Consider the following 23,225-nt stretch of genomic DNA (forward strand, 5'->3'; position numbering starts at 1 on the left):
AAACCCTCCCAAACCCCCATATCTGCCCTCACCACTTGCATCACCCTAATGAAATGATGCCCTGCCCTTACTCCCACTCTTCTAGCTGACAATCTACGAATGAACGCCTGCCCCATCGGTATTACCCGACAAGCAAAGTTAAGAGAGCCGATTAAAGATTGCATCTGCTTCAAAGTCACTTTCACCGATCCCCGGACTAACCTAATCAAGTCTCTCAACTGGACAACCTTCTCATATGGTAACCTCGACACCATTTCCACAGAATTCAATTCAATTCCTAGGAATGTCAATTTAGTAACAGACCCTTCAGTTTTGTCGTGTGCAATGGGCACCCCAAGAGACTTAGCCACCGCCAAAAAACCATTTAGTTGACGCTGACAAACACCCAACTCGCTAGGCCCCACGAACAAAAAATCGTCCAAGTAGTGCAATGAATCCTCGCAATCATTGTACCGCATCGTAGTCCAGTGGATGAAAGTGCTGAATGCCTCGAATAAAGCGCACAAAATCGCACAACCCATAGGCAGACAGCGATCAACAAAGTAACCACCGTCAAAATAAAACCCCAATAGAGGGAAACACGACGGATGATTTGGTAATAACCGGAACACAGATTCAATGTCTGCCTTGGCTAACAAAGCCCCAGGTCCTGCCTTGCGAACCAAAGCAATGGCTTCATCAAAAGAGGCATATTTCACTGTACACTCGTTCCTGGGTATGAAGTCATAAACCAACGATCCTTCGGGATATGACAAATTGAGGATTAACCTGAATTTACCAGGCACCTTCTTGGGGATAAATGCCAATGGTGATAAGTACATGCGCTCAAAAGGCCGAGCAGCAAACGGCCTTACCACTCTCCCTAATTGAATTTCAGCTATATCCGCCATTCTGTACATTGATGTAGAATTCCTCGCCCTCCCTCCCATCCCCGGGCCCTCATATGGGATAGTAAAACCATGACTAAACCCCTCAATGAAACTACATCTGAGTCTGGATAAGACCTCCGCCTTCTGGTACAAGATCTCATAACTTGGCACTTTTGGTAACGATTGCACCGTGCCCTTGCGGGCACTTAATGGCAGAATGTGCACCCCTGCATGTAGCGCAGGCATGCCTGAATTTTCATTCAGGGAACAAACACGTGAGCTTGTTAAACCTCCAGCAGAGGTCCGACCCGCGCCCAGCGCTTTTGGTACCTGGCTCGATCTTACGAAAAGTTCCGGGACCTCGAAAGGAAGCACTCTTGTTTCCCCTGACTGCATGACCCACTGTACTGACACTAAACCCCCTCCTGCTCCCCCACTTCTGCTAGCACTCATTCCCTTATTTGTCATCTGTGTTAACCACAGATGAATGTCCTGCGATCCCCAAGACATAAATTTATTCCCAGCCATTTTGTCCCGGAACTTTTCATCATAATTGAGCCATGCCCAACCTTCGTAATCCTTAAAAGCCCCTAAAATACTGTCAGCATACGATAACAGGGTTCCATACTGAGTAGGATCAAAGTGACTGACAACACTTGCCAAACATAAAAAAACACAGATCCAATTGACTATATTCTTGGAAATTTTAGGTTCCACACCTTCTCTCTTATTCTTCTTCTTGGCCTTCTTTGAAGCCTTCTGTCTGCCTCTTCTACCCTCTAACAATTTGAAAATATTTACAAATTTCCTTCTTCTAATACGCTTAACTAAACGCTTAGGCACCTCCTCCCACAATTCAGTCAAGGAAGCCAAGGCAGGATGGCCTACATCGTGCCTTGGCCCCTCGTCCAGTGCCGTGCGCAGACCTGACCCCCGATCGCTCGTGCTCGAAGAGGAGGAAGAGGAGCTCGAACTACTACTAGTGCAAGACCTCCTTCTCTGCCTAGCATGTCCACGCACACTCCTTTTCCAAGCATACCTTTCCCGGCTTCAGATGCGCTGCTGTCCAGCATGCCCGATGCACCGCTGCTCCGGCATTCAGCTGCACTCCCCTTCGCCTCAATTCTCTCATGCCTCGAGTCCTCCCTCTGTGCTGTGACGTCGCGCTCTCGCCATGCCTCGCGGATGGACGGCCCTGGAGCCTCACCATCCTCTTCACCTGCAAAAAGTCCTGCATCCCCGACTTTTGCACACCCCATGGCACACCCTTGGATACCCCAATACCTGGTAAATTCTCCAGTGAAGAACTATTCACTCTGCCACCCTTCCCAAACTCATCCCTTGGCCATTCCCCCCTTGGAAAAAACCTGCTCTCCCATGGAGTCACCCAATTCTGGAAGCCAACCCCCAATAACCTCGCTTCCCTCCTCCCCCTACCCCCCGCGGTTTGAAAATTCCCAAATCCCGATCTAGCCAGGTGACCCAAGATGTCCGCAATTAGTGCGGCTGTGTGTGCACCACCTGCCCCTGGGAAGCTAGGGGAGGGGGCCGAGTGGCCAGGGGGGTGGGCTGCCGTGTCCTCCCTTGCATGAGGGGCCCTAGAGTCACTAAATCTGCCTGCCTGCTCCCTGTCAGACCTCCTGCCTTTAAGACCTGCTCCGCTCTGCTGACGCACCGAACGCCGAGTCCCAGTAGCAGCAGGAGCCCGGGAACGCTGATGCCTCCCAAAAAAGGGGATGTCGCCGCCCCCACGAACTCGGCTCTGCCCTCTGCATGGCTGGGCCTTAGCCGAGCTCGGCTCGGGCGGAGGAGCCGCATGTCTCACAGGCCTGTATTTAGGGCGTGCCACCTTCTTAATGTTAACCGGGACAAGCATCGCCCATGCCGCAGTGGCACCTGTCTCACTCTGCTCCGGCGAACGCAGAAACACGCAGTTAGCAGTAACCGGGGCTTCAAGGACCACCGGGTCACTAATCCGTGGATGGATCAAAGGTAACACAGCCTGCCTGCTGGGCAGTGAGGAACGGGGAGGGAGCACGGGGAAGGGAAGGGGGGGAGTCAGCCGGCTCAGGCCCACTCTTGCCCGAATCGGGAAGTGGGAGGGGAAGCCCTGGGAGGGCTCTGGTTAAGGGGGGGGGGGGGAAGCCACCTACCGTGGCAACCGCAGGTGGCCAGGCGCCAGGCCGACGCTCGCTTACCGTTTCCTATAGTTATGTCCATAAAATGTAGTTTATAAATAACTGTTGCGGTCTCCGCCGCTTCCCCTCCCTTAAACCCGCACTGTACCGGCCTCCGTCGCTGGAGACGCCGCCTTCGGTCCTCCCACGTGGTCCGAGGGCCACCCCGGACTCGCTGCAGCCTCCATGGCCGGAACCGCGGCTTTCTTCGGGGCTGGGTACGCCCCCACAGTCGTCTGGGTCTTCGCAGCTGGAGGCCGCAAAAGCCCCGGTGTTTCCTGGCGGCTGGAGCCGCCCTCAGGGCCTCCTGCAGCGGCTGGAGCCGCTGCACTCGTCGGAGCCTGCGTTCAGGCTCTCTCCTGCCTTCTCTGCTGCGTCTGACGCTGCCGACGTACAGACGCTGTGCAGGCCGCTGTCCAGGGTCCTGCACAGCCCTGCTCTGCTCCTGCTTAGACGCGCGGCCGCGTCTCTCTACAGGATTTAAAGGGCCAGACACAGGAAGTGTCTGGGCTCCACCCGACGGTCCATTTCCTGCCTGAGCCCTATATAGGGCTGCTTCGCTCATTGTACTATGCCTTGCAACGAGGTTCACTACTGGTTAGTAGTTCTAAGTTGCGCTACGTTTGTTCCACGTTCCTGCCATTGACTTCAGCCTGTTCCTGACTTCGCTTCCGCCTGCCGCATGCCATTGACTTCAGCCTGTTCCTGACTTCGCTTCTGCCTGCCGCCTGCCATTGACCTCAGCCCGTACCTGACTCCGTTCTTGTTCAGCTTGCTTCAGCTCTCAGCTGGCTACAGACTCCGTTCCAACCTGCAGTCTACTCCAGTCCGGGTTTTACTACTCCACTTCAGCTCGCTCCAGTTTCCAGCTTGCTTCAGCCCTGCTTCGGCTTGTTCCCATCACCGGCTAGCTACAGTCTCCGCACTGCCCGCTGTTTGTCTTCAGCCGGCCCCCGGCCCATTCAGCCGGTGCCTCTGCTACCAAGTATCCTTTGGACTTCCTCACGCCACAGACCCCGTTCCAGGTTCCCGCTTGCCGCAGAGACTTTGTCACTTCTTGGACTGCCTTGTTCCCTAGACCGGCCAAGTGCCTTTGCCCAAGTCCCAAGGTGCCAGAACCCTACGGGCTCCTCCTGGGGGGTTCCTGGTTCCCGGGTGAACACCTCAAGCCTCAGGCTCCGCCTCCCGGCCTACCCTGCCTCTCGGGGTGGGTCGGCCCAAGGGTCCACTACCTCGCCAGCAGTACCAGGCTGAAACAATAACAACATACATAATTAATAAAACATAAAACAAAGGGATCATACTATCAAATAGCATCAAATTAAAATATAATTAAAAACAGAAATAAATAAGAAATTAAAGGCAGGATTTGTGCAAAAGAAACCTTGTAGTTTTTTTCTTGAATTCTTTCTGATTAGTTATGAGTCTAAGTGTAGTCAGGATAGATTTCCAGAGCAGAGGACAGGCCACAGAGAGAGCACGTTTTCTGATCATTTCTAGTCTGGCAGTTTTAATCATAGGGACCTCAAGGAGGTTTTTGTCAATTAATCTTACATGATGACGGGACTGATAGGGGCGTAGAGAAGTGCATAACCAGATGGAGGATGGATTATGGATTAGGTTGAAGATTATTAATAGAATTTTGTAATGAATGTGTTGTTTATTTAATAGGTAACCAATGGAGATCCAGAAGAACAGGGGACATATGTTCTTTCATTTTGGGGTCTGTGAGGAGGCGAGCTGCAGAGTTTTGTATGAGTTGTAATGGGCGGTTGTTGAAAATACTGCCTCCATTACCTCAGCAGCAGTAATCATGGAGGAGCCCACTACCAGTTTTTGAGTATTGTACTTCTGCTGTCCCTGTCCATGCCCCTACTTTGCTGGGCTGGCTCTGCAGCAACACTCAATCCTTACCTCTGCCATTCTCTCCTCTGCTCTTTCCTCACAGTGACATGATGGCATTTGAATTGCTAATTGGGGGGTTTAATATCACAATAGAATTTATTGATACTGTACCAGCACTAACTGTACTACTCAGTGAGTGTGTCTGTCACACAATCAAGTTTACTGACTGAGTTTATTTCAGTGCTTAGCAATCATAGAACCAACTTTCCAAGCAGAAGGGGTTATTTTCCAGAGAGAGAGAGAGAGAGAGAGAGAGAGTGCACCTAGCTGTATGACCCTTATAGTAGTTAGGTATTTATACCTCTATAGGAGGCCTACCTAGTAACTTGAGGTGAGGTTTAGGTAGTAGGGTAGGGGTTAGGGGCCACTTTGACATGCAGAGTGAGATGTATGAACAAAACAGTACACTCTTGTGAAGATTTGATGACCTTCGGAATGAGGAAACACACAAAGATGAGATTTGTACAATGTTCTCTCAACCTAGCTTGATGGACTCCATCTACCTCTACCCATGTAACACAATATTTTGCCATTGATTTACTGATTGAAGGTAGAAGAGAGGAATTGTGCCTTTAAGCCTGGGTGATGTCATGTGAGATTTGCAGTGAGAAGCGGTCTTCTTTTTCCTTCTTCTTCCTTCTATGACTTTGACAGTCTTTGGCCAGCTTTTGCTTGATTGCTGTGTCATTTTTTCTCTGATATAGAAACTAGTAGAGGTCACACATTTTTCCAAAAATGGATTGAATTTATACTCTACTCTAATTTACTCCTATCTTACACTCTAATCTCTTTTGGGTAGAGCCTGTGGGGTGAGTTATGGGGACACTGTCAAAAAGAACATCCTGCCTTCAAAGTCTCATCATTTATCTTAGCCTCAAAACTGAGTGATTTTCTAAAATGAACTGTGCTGGATTTTTGTCAGTGATGAATTACTTATTCTGATGAGTTTATAAAACTGTTAAAGTATTTTATTTTACTACTGGTTGTTCCTTACTGTGGAATTCTATGGAGTTATTTGAAACCCTGTTTTGTGTTTGCATTTTTGGAACCACCAACTTGAAGTGTGGACTCCCTGGGTCTGAAGAGGCATCCATGTCCAGTAAGGGAAAGTATGTTCAAGCCACAGAGAGGCCTTGTGCCTTTGTGCATGGCACCTATGCCCCAGTGAGACAGCCATTTTCTTCTCCTTTGGCCCTTTGTTCCCTAGCCTTTGGTATGAAAATTCAAAGGGATGGATGGCACACTAGGAAAGGGTTCAGAGGGGTGGAGGGCATACTGAGAAGGTTGAGAACAGAGTTGGACAGGCTACTACAGGCCCACTAAAACAAGGGTGGCCACTGTAGCTGCTCAGCCTGCTGCAAGATGCACCCATCTTCCCAATCTCCGTGCTGGAATACTGTGACTATTGTGAGTATTGGACATTGCAGAATTGTTTTGTCCATAGCTCTGGCACATTGTTTAATTTTGTTTTGGTTATGGCTCTTGTAGCTAACTTTCTTCAAAATAACACGGCTTGTGTTTTTTTGAGGTAAGCTGCATTATTTTGTTAGCATAAAATTTAAGAGTCATGATTTTATAAAATAGCCTGACCATGCTCATATGTACGCACAATTTTAAGTGAATGCGTCTCTGTGTACACAAATGCCACTTCTACAACATAAGTGGGGGGGGGGGATTTTAAAAGACAAGCATGCCAACGCCATTGCCAATTTTCCCAATTCATTCCCAGTTCGCCAAGGGTTAGTACTTCCAAACCCCCCTAGTTTAATAACCTTCCTTCCCCTGTTAGACTAGACACTTAAAACGCTGCTGATCTGTTTAGATTTTTGTGTTTTATAAGTTACGCATCATCCATAGCAGAAGTAAAGTTATATGGCAGGGGACCCCTGCACACACCAGCATGCTTAAGTATTTATGTATAAATGTCAATTTTAAATCCAGGAACGCTAATTCCCCACCCAGCCGTGCCCACACCCCGCCTGTTTTTTGAACTTTTCATTTGTGTGCGCAGCACAAATACACATGTATCCAGGTGGCTTTTAAAATCCACGTGGCATACACTGGCCCAACATATTTGCAAATCCCTAAAGGATGCGCGTGTCAAACTATTAAAATTCACCTTTTAGTGTTTAACACCTAATGTAACTTAGTAAAAAGATCCCTAACCCCTAGATTCATCAAAATGCATTGTTAATGCATGGATAATGCCCGTGATAAGAAAATATGGCATGTTTATGGAAATTTTAAAATCTGCAATAAACTTATCACACTCCACAATAAGTGGAGGGGGAGAGAGGGAGACTCTCTACAAGGTCTTCATAGTAGTCAAGTATTTATATCTCTATAGGAGGGCCATCTAATAGCTTGAGGTGAGGTGTTGGTGGTGGTTTAGGGGCCAGTTTCACATGTAGAGTGAGATGTAAAAATAGTACAGTACACCTCCTGTGAAAATTTGACATCATTTGGAGTGAGGAAAGTCTCACAAAGATGCCATTTCTATTATGTTCTCTCACCCTAGCTTGGGTACCATCAAGATAAGGTGAGATAACATAGAACAAAATTTCATCCTTGTGACACGTTTCTCACTCTAAATGATGTCACATCTTCACCGAGGTATGTGCGCTCTCTCTCTCTTTCTCTCTCTCTCTCTCCCTCACCCAGAAATGGCCAAAATGCAATTCTAAAAATTTAGTGCATTAAGGCCATATCGCACAGCTTAACGATAGGAAAAAAGATGTAGTTATTTCTGGCATTAATAGCATGTGTTATGCTATTTCATAAATCCTGCCCAAACACCTCCCTGATCCCACCCCTTCCAAAAATTTGCTTTCACATCATGCACAACTGTTATTATCGCATGCATTATGGTGTTAACACCATAATGCATTTTCATGAATGACCCGGTAAGTTTGTACCTGAGGTAATGGAGGGTGAAGTGACTTGCCCACAGTCACGAGTGTCAGCAGGATTTGAACTCCAGCTTCCCAGCTTGCTGTACTACCGACTAGGCTTCTCCTTCACTCCCACTAAGGAGCTCAGTGAAAGCCTGAGAGGAGTGCACTGGGTATAATGCTGCTAAAGGGTGTCCTTGGAGGCATGGCAGGACCTCTAAATGGCATGTGCTGGATAGTGGCTACAGCAATACTAGCAGAGGGTATCCTCATTCTGAACCCTAGTGTGAAGCCGATAAGACTTGGGCAATGTGCATTCATGACTGTGAGAGAACATGTCAGCTAAGCTTTGGTGAGAACTTGAGACATATACTATATTCAGTCACACTGTACATCCTAGCTAGGCAACATGGTACAAGTCCAGGGGGAGGGGCATGATGGGTAGTTAATAAACATGTGGATAAAGGTGAACCAGTGGATGTAGTGTATTTGGATTTTCAGAAGGCATTTGACAAAGTTCCTCATGAGAGGTTTCTAAGAAAAGTAAAAAGTCATGGGATAGGTGGTGATGTCCTTTCGTGGATAACAAACTGATTAAAAGATAGGAAACAGAGAGTAGGATTAAATGGACAATTTTCTCAGTGGTCAGGGTAACAGTGGAGTGCCTCAAGGATCTGTACTAGGACCCGTGCTTTTCAATATATTTATAAATGATCTGGAAAGGAATACGATGAGTTAGGTAATCAAATTTGCAAATGATACACAATTATTCAGAGTAGTTAAATCATAAACAGATTGTGATAAATTGCAGGAGGACCTTGTGAGACTGGAAAATTGGGCATCCAAATAGCAGAAGAAATTTAATGTGGATAAGTGCAAAGTGTTGCATATAGGGAAAAATAACTCATGATGTAGTTACATGATGTTAGGTTCCATATTAGGAGCTAGGGATGTGAATCGTTTTAGGACGATTAAAATTATCGTCCGATAATTTTAATATCGTCTTAAACCGTTATGGAACACAATACAATAGAGATTCTAACGATTTATCGTTATAAATCGTTAGAATCGTGAGCCAGCACACTAAAACCCCCTAAAACCCACCCCCGACCCTTTAAATTAAATCCCCCACCCTCCCGAACCCCCCCAAATGAGTTAAATAACCTGCGGGTCCAGCGGCGGTCCGGAACGGCAGCGGTCCGGAACAGGCTCCTGCTCCTGAATCTTGTTGTCTTCAGCCGGCGCCATTTTCCAAAATGGCGCCGAAAAATGGTGGCGGCCATAGACGAACACGATTGGACGGCAGGAGGTCCTTCCGGACCCCCGCTGGACTTTTGGCAAGTCTCGTGGGGGTCAGGAGGCCCCCCACAAGCTGGCCAAAAGTTCCTGGAGGTCCAGCGGGGGTCAGGGAGCGATTTCCCGCCGCGAATCGTTTTCGTACGGAAAATGGCGCCGGCAGGAGATCGACTGCAGGAGGTTGTTCAGCGAGGCGCCGGAACCCTCGCTGAACGACCTCCTGCAGTCGATCTCCTGCCGACGCCATTTTCCGTACGAAAACGATTCGCGGCGGGAAATCGCTCCCTGACCCCCGCTGGACCTCCAGGAACTTTTGGCCAGCTTGTGGGGGGCCTCCTGACCCCCACGAGACTTGCCAAAAGTCCAGCGGGGGTCCGGAAGGACCTCCTGCCGTCCAATCGTGTTCGTCTATGGCCGCCGCCATTTTTCGGCGCCATTTTGGAAAATGGCGCCGGCTGAAGACAACAAGATTCAGGAGCAGGAGCCCGTTCCGGACCGCTGCCGTTCCGGACCGCCGCTGGACCTGCAGGTTATTTAACTCATTTGGGGGGGGTTCGGGAGGGTGGGGGATTTAATTTAAAGGGTCGGGGGTGGGTTTTAGGGGGTTTTAATGTGCCGGTTTTGCGATTTTTAGATTTTTAGATTTTTCACGATTTTTCACGATATTTTACCCCCCCAAACGGCAACAATACGATTCCCTCCCCCTCCCAGTCGAAATCGATCGTTAAGACGATCGAGGACACGATTCACATCCCTATTAGGAGCTACCACACAGGAAAGAGATCTAGGCGTCATAGTGGATAACACATTGAAATTGTCAGTTCAGTGTGCTGCACCAGTCAAAAAAGCAAACAGAATGTTAGGAATTATTAGGAAGGGAATGGTGAATAAAACTGAAAATGTCATAATCTCTCTGTATCGCTCCATGGTGAGACTGCACCTTGAATACTGTGTTCAATTCCCAACCCCCTACCTAACCAACCCATCCCTTATCCCTAATCTAGGCCCCCCCATAAAAATTGTTTTACCTGCTGCGCCTGCTGGCACCCGGCTGGCACGCGATCCTCCGACACAACGGCAAATGGCCCATACAGACTTACTTAGGTAGATATCCTTGTCTCCAGGCTGTTTCAGTGAAAGGGTAGGAAAGTAGGAAAAGCTTTTGAATGGTCAGAGGTGATGCTACTACATGCCTCTATTTAGGAGTTTTGAACTAGGCTATATTGTTATTTGAATGTCAATTCCCAGTATGCTTTAGACATATTATGCCTTGAATCAAAGGCTGTGGAACATGTAGAAGAGTCATATTCATGGAAGCTTTGTTTTTAATCACAAATTCTATGATGTTATTACCCCAATGCAAATCAGAGGGCAGCAGAGTTTTATAAAGTGAGGAATTTCTAAGCATTTTAGATATGTGGTGTTAGTGTAAAAATCACACTAATTACCACTTGTCACCAATTTGATTTCCCTAAGTCATCTGGAAAGGCAGAAATAAAGAAGAAAAATGCTGAAGAGATGGTTGGCACACGATTTCTGAAGTCTTATCTCCTCTTAGGCATAAAATGAAAGCAAAAAGCTCCCAAATATAACTGTCATTCTTGATCACATGCATCAAAGGAGGTATTTTTCCAAGCAGAAAAATAGCATTGGTTAAAGCCCTTCTTCTGTCAACATTATACACTAGAGAACACTGCCGATCAGTACATTTTTCTTTGCCAGATTTTCAAGGTAAAACAGCAGCAATTCTGTGAAATGCTGTACAGCATTCTGAACATTTAGTTAACACCAGAGAAAATGAATGACTGGAACTACTGGTTTGTAAAGAGAGAGAAGAAAATCATTATCTTATTTAAGGTTATGTGCCAGGTGATTGAAATTAATGGGACATTGTAGGACCACATTAGTAGAAATGATATTAAAACATCTGTTTATTTTATATGACATGAGCTTCCTGTTCGTAAATACTAGCAATGATATAAATTGTAATTTGGAATATATTTATTTGAAAAAAAAATTTAAATAACTTATTAGGGGGAGTCAGAATAGTGAATGAAGCTAAAAAAATCAACTATACAACCTCTAAATCTAAAGAATCTTGATAGCATGACTTACTATTCAAGAGAAATGCAGAGATCCACCAGTCAACACAACACAGCATTGGAGAGTATGCAGTCCATTTCTTATTCAGAAGGAAATGTGAGGTACAGCTCTATAGTATGTAGTTAACATAGCAAAGAATTTAGTGCCCTGTGGTAAACAGGATAGATTTCCACCCTCCTCACTGAGTCAGGGGGGCAAGAACAGTTATTCTCATGCATACTATTTCTGACATTTCAGTTTATCCCCTTTCAAAAATGCATCCTGTGCCACTGCACCATCTGTAGTCCTCCAGCTACAGCTCTATATGTAGTGCTAAGCATTCAAAAGTGCAAAAAAATGAGAACTCCCTGCTTGTCCACACTGCAGGTTTTTTTTTTTTGGTTTTGTTTTTTTTTGCTATCCTGTCAGTTTTGAATTGTAATGAAAAGTAACAGGGATCTAGATCTTCTGTGGCATCTAGACAGCTGCTTTTGAAATGTGTGAAAAACTGCAGTAACTGAACTCCTGACTCGAAAAGGTAGATGTACCTGTAAATGAAAAATGACAGCACGATACATTGAATGTCAGCACTACAAAAGCTACTTGGGTCAGCAATTCAGGTCCCTTGTTCTGATTCCTACTAACAGGGGAAATAATTGTAGAGAGTTTACTACATCAGATTTGAGTTCTTGGTTTGCATTTTTCCATGTATTTCTGTTTATTCTTATACATTTTATTTCTTAAACATTTGGAATAGCCTTCCTGCAGAACTCAGGTTGGAATCATGCCTACTAACTTTTAAAAAAAAACTTAAGACTTGGCTGTTCCGACTAGCCTTCTTGGATCCTTCAGACACACAATAATCTACCATCCTACTCACGAGCCATGGAACCATGCCTTCTTTGTGAGATGCCTCTTATCCAATACCTCCGCAATTAAACTATCTTATGACTTTTAATTTTAAGTTATGGCCCTACTCGGGCCTTTTTTACTCTATTTACTTCCAAGCTGTAAAGCCTCCAAGTTTATAGTCCTTGTTCAATGTAACTTTCTTGCTCTCTTTCTGATTATAACTTATTGTTCCGTTTTTTGTTACAAGTTTCTATCCCTCGTTCGATGTAAACCGATCTGATATGGTATTCAACCATGAAGCTCGGTATAGAAAAATGTGAAATAAATAAATAAATAAATAGTGTCAATAATAATTGTTCTTGTATTGGTTGCTGTTTGCGCTTCCCACCAGTCATCTGACTATGCTGATCAGAGAACCAGGCTGATCTCTGGATACCCAAACAGGTTGAAAGCAGATCTGAAAGGATCAGGAAATCAGTAGGAAGCTGTAGAAAAAAAAAATATTTAAAAAGACTCTGTTCCTGTGTGAAAAATTCAGATAAGTTCTGTTGTAAAAGATATATAGTCTTTTTTTGTTTTTTATATATTTATTTTTATTTATTTATTTGAGGCATTTATATTCCTTCGACCCCATTAATAGTGCACTCAGCAGAGTATAAATCACATAAAATAATAAATGCCTTTCTTCAGTTATAGTTTCTGTCTGTTCTACTTTAATAACTTATCCACTATGAGGGAAATATTGAAAAAAAGGTTAGCTGAGTAACATTTAGTTACACAGACAAACCTCAAGATTTCAATCTGCTGCCCTGCCGACTGGCAATATTTCACTCAGGTAACTTTTCACCTGGCTGAAATTTAGCCAAATAAAAAGGTGGACAGCAGTATTCAGAGACACTACTTAATTTTAACTGATGGATGCTGGCATTCAACACCACTCAGCTAAAGTTAGCTGAACAAGTTGGGTCAGAAAAATAACAGACCTAAAGTTACCTGGGGGATTTTACTGTGTTACCTTAGCTGGGCCTATTCAGAGGAACACTTACCCGAATATGTTCCGTTGAACATCTGGGTAAAGCTACCTAGAATCTGGGTAACTTTCACTGGAACCGGCAGAAGTTCAAGATGTTTGCACCTGGTGCTGCTTCATCCTTCGCTGCTGGCTGGCCTCTGCAATCAGAAAAGCACGAGGCCAGCAGGGTCTCGCAAGACCACAGGGTTCTGTGCGAGTTTCTATTACAGAGAAGAACTGGCAGAGGGGGAAGCAGCAGCAGCAGCTAGGTGCTGCTCTCCAACCTATTCTCACACTCCCCCCCATCTCACCTTCGCTGGTGGAAAGACATTCTGCAGGATAGGAAAGAGAGAGGAAATGAAGACTGTTGACCCCTCGACTTTTCTTATTGGGTTGGGTTCTTCTCATGGCACATCTGCATTTTGGTCACAGCACACTAGTTGGGGAAACACTGCTCTAAAACCAGCTGCGGAGTTTAGAATTATCAGGTCGATGCTATACCATGTTCTGGCTGCAGCACACGATTTAACCTGTGATTGGACGTGCGTTTTGGATGCGCCTCTATAGTCCCCCAATGCAAACCGGGGTCAGCACATCCAAAATGCGCATCCAATTGCGTGCGTAGGTAATAGCGCTCATCACGTGCAAATTAATGTTGATGAAGCTATTATCGATTTCCTCTTCATGCAAAAAAAAAAAAAAAATGTGCGCCGGAGGCACACATTTTTACTCACCAAAGCAGAGAAAATACTGCTTTTCTGTACTTCTTCCGATGTAATATTGTGGTGATATTAAGTTGGAGGAACTAAAAAAAAATTAGAAATGTCCCCAAAAAAATAATAAAAAAAAAAAAAAGAGTGTGCCAGCGGTCAGGTTAGGAAAATGGATGCTCTAAAACTGATTGTCTATTTTCCTGACAGCCACCTCTCCCAGGCGTCCGCTGCCAAGGTGGTGCTGGGGTGTGCAATTTCCCTTGGCACCTCCTTTTTACCGTGGCAGTTTATTTGCATTTAGCTTTGGTTGTCCCAGAGACGTGGATCAGCGCGCGTTAAGGGAGCAGGAGCTCAATCATGAGAGTCCATTTAACGCGTGCTGATATTGCATCGGCCTGTATGTGAGCTGTTTGAACATACCCCTTAAAAAGTAACCGTTAATTAACTATATGTGAGCGGAACTCACCACCAGTTCTGGTAAATAGAAGGAGGACTTTTAATTTCATATTGTTTTTGAAAAAATTAAGAGTTTTCTGTTCATGTGTTACAAACATGAATTCAATGACATTGCCAGGAAATAGTACAGAGCTTCTCTTGAAAGAATGCAATCCTCTATGCTGAAACATTTATTAAGTAGGAAAAATTGAAGTCCAGATGTGCTCCCTAATGGCATTTGTGAGCATCGCTCTCTGTCTAGTCCCTAGTAACTTAGGGCTAAACTGAAACAAGTTTGTGAGAGCTGCAGGCAAGCTGTCTTGCTAAAACATAGACAAAAAAGAAAAATACAATTTGCTGGGTATTATTGGGGCATGCACTAAAATAGATTCCCTTCTTACTTGGTTTTTGTTACCAACTGTCTGCACAGCAATTTCCCTGGGCCCCCTATATGGAAGGCAGATATTGTTCTGAGAGGTCTGGTGAAGACATGACTGTAGTCAGTGTGATGCTAAAGAGTGCACTGCAGTCACAGGGAATGAGTTGTAGCAGGCAATATTCTGTAAATGTTATTTTGACAATATGAAGTAAACTGATGTGCTTGTCTTTATGGTCCTAAGACTGCATTGGTGCAGGGCTGTTAGTGCCCAACTGTTAGCTTGTTCATTTGCTGTGTTGAACCTAAGATGGAAGGAGGTCAATATTCAGTGCCGTTTAGCTGGATAAGTAAGGTCCTTTTTGGCTACATGGTGATGGCTGAATATCTGGCTGCATTTAGTGGCTGCCACTTATCCAGATAAGTGGCAGCCTTTTCGCTTTCATTGTTAACTGGTTACCCCCTAGTTTATTGTAAACCGGTTTACAATAAAACTGGTTACCCCCTAGTTTATTGTAAACCGGTACAAGACCTGGTCTTGAGCATTGGTATATTAAAAGAATTTAGGGGGGATATGATAGAGGTGTTTAAAATCATGAGAGGTCTAGAACGGGTAGATGTGAATCGGTTATTTACTCTTTCGGATAGTAGAAGGACTAGGGGACACTCCATGAAGTTAGCATGGGGCACATTTAAAACTAATCGGAGAAAGTTCTTTTTTACTCAACGCACAATTAAACTCTGGAATTTGTTGCCAGAGAATGTGGTTCGTGCAGTTAGTATAGCTGTGTTTAAAAAAGGATTGGATAAGTTCTTGGAGGAGAAGTCCATTACCTGCTATTAAGTTCACTTAGAGAATAGCCACTGCCATTAGCAATGGTTACATGGAATAGACTTAGTTTTGGGGTACTTGCCAGGTTCTTATGGCCTGGATTGGCCACTGTTGGAAACAGGATGCTGGGCTTGATGGACCCTTGGTCTGACCCAGCATGGCATTTTCTTATGTTCTTATGTTCTTAAGTACTTAGCTGGATAAGTAATTGTACGGCTTAGTGGTGGGTGGGAAATAGGAAATTCTGGGAGGAATTATGTATCTGCCTAAGGCCTATATGCACTAAGCTGAGTTGTTTGCAGCTATGCCCCCCCCCCACTTTCATTGGGGGGGGCATAGCTGCAATATTGCCCCCCCCCCCAAAAAAAAGGTAGCTGTATTGCTATGTTCTTTTATCTTGTGGTAAAACACAGCGGGGCCAAAAAAAAAAAAGCATGCCATTGCCTTAAAGGAGAAATTACTACTTACCTGATAATTTCCTTTTTATTAATGAAGCCAGGTTAATCCATACCAGTGGGTTATGCACCTTTACTAGCAGATGGAGACAGAGCAAAGCTGACATCACAGTATATATACCCCTGCACTGACATCAGCCTGCCAGTATTCTCTGCAAAAGCCAACTGTGGACTACTAAACAATACATGATCATAACTATTAACAGACAACCATTCAAACACTCAGTTAACAGGAAAATATTGAGTTCAGACAAGGAGTGTAATATCACTAATCTAGGAACTGGATCTAACACTTATCAGTAATCCTAGGAGACACAGCTACTTAAGAGAACAATAATACCACCATCCAGCAGCCAAGGGTGGGAAAGTGGATTAACCTGTTTTCATTAAAGAAAAGGAAATTATCAGGTAAGTAGTAATGTCTCTTTTCTTAGCTTTCAGACAGGTTAATCCACACCAGTGGGATGTACCAAATCTACTCCTGAACAGGTGAGAGGCTGCCTGCAGTCCAATCAACACTGCCTGAATGAAGGCTGCGTCCTCCCAGGCCTGAACATCCAAGTGGTAATGTCTGGAAAAGGTGTGTAAACAGTAGGGATGTACAGCAGGGACGGATTCATCCCTTCCGGTATTCGTGGAGAGCCAAATCTGTTGCATGCGTTCTCGGGGGCCCTGATCCGTTCATTAGTTACGTCTTTATTCGTTTCCCAAAAAAACCCCCATCCCAACCCTTTAAATTTAATTAACTACAACCCCCCACCCTCCTGACCCCCCCAAGACTTACCAAAAGTCCCTGGTGTTCCAGCGGGGGTCCTGGAGTGATCTCCTGCACATGGGCCGTCGGCTGCCAGTATTCAAAATGGCGCCGATAGCCTTTGCCCTTTCTATGTCACAGGGGCCGACCAATGGCACCAGTAGCCCCTGTGACATAATGAGGGTAAAAGGCTATCGGTGCCATTTTGAATATTGGCAGCCAATGGCCCGAGTGCAGGAGATCGCACCGGGGCCCCCGCTGGACCACCAGGGACTTTTGGTAAGTATTCTCTGCAAAAGCCAATTGTAATATCACTGCTATGTACTGCTCAATAACCATCATATACAGGGCCAAATTTCTAAACCACAAAATGGTTTTGTGAAAACTGACCAACCCTTAATTCTAATCATGTCTGACATCTAGATCTTTATAAATCCTTTTTTAAAGCACTTTTTAAAAGCAATTAAAATCATGTGTGCAATCGAAAATAAGGATCTCTAAATTTTCAAGCCCAGCCTAGTACTCACATCGGATGTGAGCTTCCAGGGTTGGGGACTCCTGACCCCCCAAGACTTGCCAAAAGTCCCTGGTGGTCCAGCGACGGTTCCGGAGCAATCTCCTGCACGCGGGCCGTTGGCTGCCAGTATTCAAAATGGCGCCGATAGCCTTTGCTTTTACTATGTTACAGGGGCTACTGGTGCCATTGATTAGCCCCTGTCACATGGTAGGAGCACAAGATGGCATCGGCCGTCCATTGCTCCTATCATGTGACAGGGGCTGACCAATAGCACTGGTAGCCCCTGTGACACAGTGAGGCAAAGGCTATCGGCGCCATTTTGAATACCGGCAGCCGACAGCCCGCGTGCAGGAGATCGTGCTGGGACCCCTGCTGGACCACCAGGGACTTTTGGTAAGTCTTGGGGGGGGTCAGGAGGGTGGGGGGGTTTATTCGTTAGATACATTGTATTCGTGGGGGTTCGCCATACGTTTCGTGACCCCTCGAATACAACGAATAGGGACATATACGTTGCGAATTGCCAATATGTTGAAATCGAATGCACACCCCTATTAAAGAGGACCATGTCACAGCTCAGCAAATCTTGACAGTAGATGAAAATGTAATCTCCGCCCATAACACTACCTGAGCCCTAGTGGAATGAGCCCTAACCTAACTAGGCAACTGATACTCAGGATCCACATACACGGCCAATATAACCTCCTTAATCCAGCAGACTATCATAGCCCGTGATGCCAGCTCACCCTGTTTACTCCCACCATGGATTATAAATAGCCCTTCTGTCTTCCTAAGAGGTTTAGAAACCTCCAAATACCTCATGATATGCCACTTGACATCCAAGGTCTGTAACAGGCAATATTCATCCATATCTCTCTCCCTGTCCAGAGTCAGCAGGGAAATTGATTGATTCAAGTGAAAATCTGATACCACCTTTGGCAAAAAAGGATGGAACAGTTCACCACTGTACCGCCCCTGGAGATATTTGCAAAAATGGATCCTAGCACGACAAGGTCTGCAGTTCGGAAACTCTACGTGCAGAACAATCACCACAAGAAACACCATCTTCAAAGTAAGTAACCTCAAAGAGAGGCTATGCAGTTGTCAAAAGTTGCAACCTGCCAGGTAATCCAGAAACAGATTAAGATTCCACAAGGGCACTGGCAACCACAAGGGAGGACGAAGATGTTTCACCTCTTTTAAGAACTGGGCCACATCCAGATGGGCCAACAAGGGTTCACCATTCACCTGACCTCGGAAATAGGGAAGAGTTGCTACCTGTACCCTCAAGGAATTAAGGTTCAAAACCTTACTTAACCCATCCTGCAAAAAATCCAAAATGAGCAGGATCTTAACTGAACACGATAAATCCCTTGTTCCTCACACCAAGCCTCCAACACTCACCAAACCCAAATATAGGCTAAGGAAGTGGAAAACTTTCACGCTCAAAGGTGGAAATCACAGCAGTGGAGTATCCACGCAGCAGCAATCAAGCCCTCTGAAGGGCCATACCGAAGACAAAATCGAATCGAGTCTTCGTGAAGAATAGGCCCCTGCCACAACAGATCCCTATGGACCAGTAATTGGAGAGGAGAGTCCACCAGGATCCTCCTCAGATCTGCATACCATGGCCTCCTGGGCCAATTTGGCGCCACCAGAAGCACCATCCCCATGTGTCTCTCGATCCTCTGAATCATTCTGCTCAACATCGATCATGGGGGAAAGGCATATAGAAGCTTGCCTTCTGACCACTTCTGCATAAGGACATCAAAGCCCAAAGACTTCATATCTTTCCTGTGACTGAAGAAGTGAAGAACCTTCACATTGATCATAGTTGGCAGGTTGGTTTGTAGAGTCTTAACATTGAGCAAAGCCAGATGTCAGAGGGGTTGTAAATTAGGTTTATACTTTGTGGAGGGTCTGTCTTTGTTCTGTATGTGACTCCCAGCTGAGATATTCTGCATAAGGATTTGTAATAGCCTGGCTTGTTCTATTTTCCAAATAAGAGGTGTTTTGGTATTCTAGGCCCTGATATTACAGTGATGTGTTTTCAGAGGTAGGCTTATTACTGTTTCAGTGCTGGCAGTTAGTGCTGGTTTGCAATGGAGGTTTACTATATTGTAACTGTAATTCAGTTTATTCATGCCTTTTCTAAGAGCCAAGCCCACACCCAATGTATGGCCTAATTAACAGAAAAGGTGAAGAAATAAACCTATATAAGTAGCAAACAATACAAACTAACAGGGTCATTTATCTAATAGCGTTATGACATTTTCACATGCATTAATTTTTCAGTAGCATTAAGCCATGCGATAGCTTTTGTTAAGGCTTTATCGCATATTGCAGTGTTCTCAAATGCCGGTTTTAGTAGTTTTGAAGCTTCCGGAGCACCAATCTAGCTATATATATATATAGAGAGAGAGAGAGAGAGAGCTTGATGGACTCTCTACCTGGGTAACATCAAGCTAGGTTGTGAGAAAATTGCACAAATCTTATCTTTGAGTGAGTTTCCTCACTTCAAAGGTCATCAAATCTTCACAAGAGAGCACAGTTCTGTTCGTACGTCTCTCTTTGAATGTCAAAGTGGCCCCTAACCTCTTACCCCTACACTAATACCTAAACCTCACCTCGAGTTACTAGGTGGGCCTCCCATAGAGATATAAATACCTATCTAGTGTGCAGGCATTATGGTTAGGTTCTCATTCTCTCTCTCTCTATCTCTCTTCTGGCTCTCTAGGACCTTAAAACTACTAAACATGGTCCCCCCAGTGGTTGTATGTAGGAAATACAACAATTCTGGCACTTATTTCAAAATGCAAACAAGTTATTACAATTTGTGGTAACTTAGTGCTTCGCATAGGTAGTAGTGCAAATTGCAATAAACTGCCTATTACCATAAAACAAACCCCTTTTTCTATTGCATGTGATATTTAGTGTATTTTGATAAATCCAGGCCTAAGTGATATCAACCAGATAAGTGCTGTACATTTGATCACCAGTTTTCTGCTTGGAATGGGCTATAGACTATGGAAATAATTTTCAAAAGGTTTCACACATTTAAAAGTGAATTTTAAAAATGTTGTTCATGTAAAATATCAGAGATGCGCGTACATATAGCGCTTATTTGCACTCAGGCAATTTTATAAACATCATGCATACATGGGCAAGTATTGATGTGCACATATCTTTCATTTTGAAAAAAGGGGTAGCAAAGGGTGGGTCAGGGGTGTTCCAGGGCAGGGCCAAAATATATGTGTGCAAGCTGCAATTTTATATCCTATGATTGCAACTCGTGTATGGCTACTCCCTGTGCGTATTTACTTCTGCTATTTATCAGGTGTAAGTCTGAATAAAACAATTTATAGACAAATGCGGACTGCATGGAGGGGTCTGGGTAAACTGGGGGGAATGCAGACTAAAGTATAAGGGGGGTCTTCATAGAGATTGATTGGGCAAACTGGTGGATGAACTGGTTCAACTGGTTATTTCCTTCTACTCACGCATGTTATAAAATTACCTCATTTGCACATGTAAAAGCCAACAATTCTTAAGGAGAATATGGAACTAGCAGTCCCTCGTGTAACTGTTTAAAATTAGGGGCACACGTTTACATGTTAGAAGGCACATTTTAAAAGCCCTGCATACACCAAAGCAGATTTTATATATTCATACAAGTAAAGTCGGCACACACCAAGCGGATTTTATAAGCCACGCATGCATGCGTGTATCTCCCACTGTGTGCACAAGTCTAAAGCTCTTATAAGGGAGTGGGGCATGGTCTAGGCATGGGTGTGTCAAGGGATGACCAAGAGTTGTGTGTGTAGTTACATGCACAGGCACATGCCGGGGTCCCCTGCTGTATAACTTTACTACTGCTATGTATGGCTTATAAGTAATAAAATAAAAAAAAAACCTAGGCCAGTCAGCAGGGCTAATGGGGGAAAGGGAAACAAACTAGGGGGTTTGGGACGTTCTATCCGTGAACTGGGAATGAACTGGGAACACTACCTATGGCGATGGTGAGCATCCCTTATAAAACTCACCCACTTACGTGGTAGGAACGTCATTTGCTCGCCTCTGTTTAAAATTGCATGCACATGTGTACGCGCCAGCCTATTTTATAACATGTAAGTTATAAAATGGACGCGTCTCTGGACACGAGCTGGCAAATGTGCGCACATGCGCGCCTGTTTCAAAGTTACCTTCCAGGTGTATTTTACAACATGTGCAAGTATTTGCATGGCTAATAGAAAACAGAAGATATCTGCATAAGCGGTAATTGAAAAAAACTGTAATGTACTTTACAGATGTAGTCTATAGCCTATTCCGGGCAGAAGACTGCAGATCGCTTGAGCTGGGCATGTCTGGTTAATACCCCTTAGTTTGCATTATTTGGGACTTATATAGATTTATTTTTTCATCTTTTTTTTTTTGTGTGTTTTATCTTTTATGGTGAAGTCTAGTATTATAAGTCTTTGTGGTTTCCAACAATAGGCTTAATGCAGGGTTTTCTATCTGGCACCACAGCAGTTCATACAAATATAATATACATGTTGTATGTGATATTTTTACTTCAGAATATTGGATGTCCTTTTCTCATGTAAAATCTGTTATTATACATGTTTATTTTTTGTCTGTAGGAAGGGGCATAAGGCTGTAAATTTTGCCTACACTGCCTAATACACTTGCACCGGACCAAGGATGACTCGCCCCTTCGGCCACGTCATTGCCAGTGACGCCGAAGGTACAAAAGCAGGCGCCACCCTTCAGGCGTCGCACGCCTTTGGCGCGCGACAAAGGGGCCTGCCCCTTAGCGCGCCCCTTTACGTCAACCCCTAAGCCATTTGATTCTCCCCTTCCCCCCCTTTTTTTTCAAGTTCTACTACCTCCCGCCCCTCTGCCTCCATTGCCCTCCCCCTATAATCAATCCTCTCATCTCACCTCCATCTAACAACATCAGCAGTCTCTACGCCCTGCCATCACATCCTTAATGCCTCTCCCCCTCATATTCTCCAACCCCTCTCTCTACTGACACCTAGTAGTTTGTCCCCATCCTCCTCCCATTACCATGCTCTCATACCCCATTCCCACCCTCAAACACTTCCCCACTACATATCCTGTCCTTCAGCCCTTTAGCCCACAAGAACAATGCATATTTCTGCTCCCCATCATGATTTTCCCCCTTACCCAACTAATTGGCCTCACCACCTTCACGATCCTTCTCCTAAACACGCAGTCCATTATCAATAAAACCTTTTTACTCAATGACATCCTCATTGATGATAGTCCTGACATCTGCGCCATCACCGAATCCTGGTTAAAGGATTCCGACTCGATCCTACTAAACCAGCTTCCAACTGACCTGTATAACATCTTCTCTATTCCCAGATGCAAGAAAAGAGGCGGCGGTCTCCTCCTTGCTGCCAAAAAGAAGTTTAACCTAACCCTGCAAACAATCTCCTCCCCCACAAACTGGAAATCCCTCTATTTAAATCAACCACCATCCCAATCTACTTAATATATGCACCCCCGGCCTCCTCAAAAACAATCCCTCCCCCCTGACAGAATACATTACCAAATACCTAGACCTAAACGCGCCCGCCATCATCCTCGGAGATCTTAATCTCCGTGTTGATACTATACCCTTATCTTCATCCTGCGACTCCCTAATGGCATCTCTCAAGGCCCTAGGCTTCAAGCAAATAATCTCCAATCCTACACACAAGGCAGGACACACTTTTCATCTCATCTTCACCAACCATCTGATCCAATCCGAACCCCCCACCTGCAATCCCATCCCGTGGTCCAACCATTTCTCATTGAAACTAACAGCTCCATCAAAAGCACTCCCACCACCCTCCCACCAAAAAAAACATTAATTTCCGCAAACCTTGCAAAACAGATGACCTCATCACAGCCCTCTCCTGCGAGCTTACCAAATTAGACCTCACGAACGCTGAATCCGCCCTATCCTCTTGGTCACAAATTACCAACAATGTTGCCAACAAGGTCTGCCCCATTCAATCTCGAGATTTCAACACTGCCAATTTTAAAAAGAAACC

The sequence above is a fragment of the Rhinatrema bivittatum genome, chromosome 1 (assembly GCF_901001135.1).
Source record: "Rhinatrema bivittatum chromosome 1, aRhiBiv1.1, whole genome shotgun sequence".
In the NCBI taxonomy this organism is placed as follows: Eukaryota; Metazoa; Chordata; class Amphibia; order Gymnophiona; family Rhinatrematidae; genus Rhinatrema; species Rhinatrema bivittatum.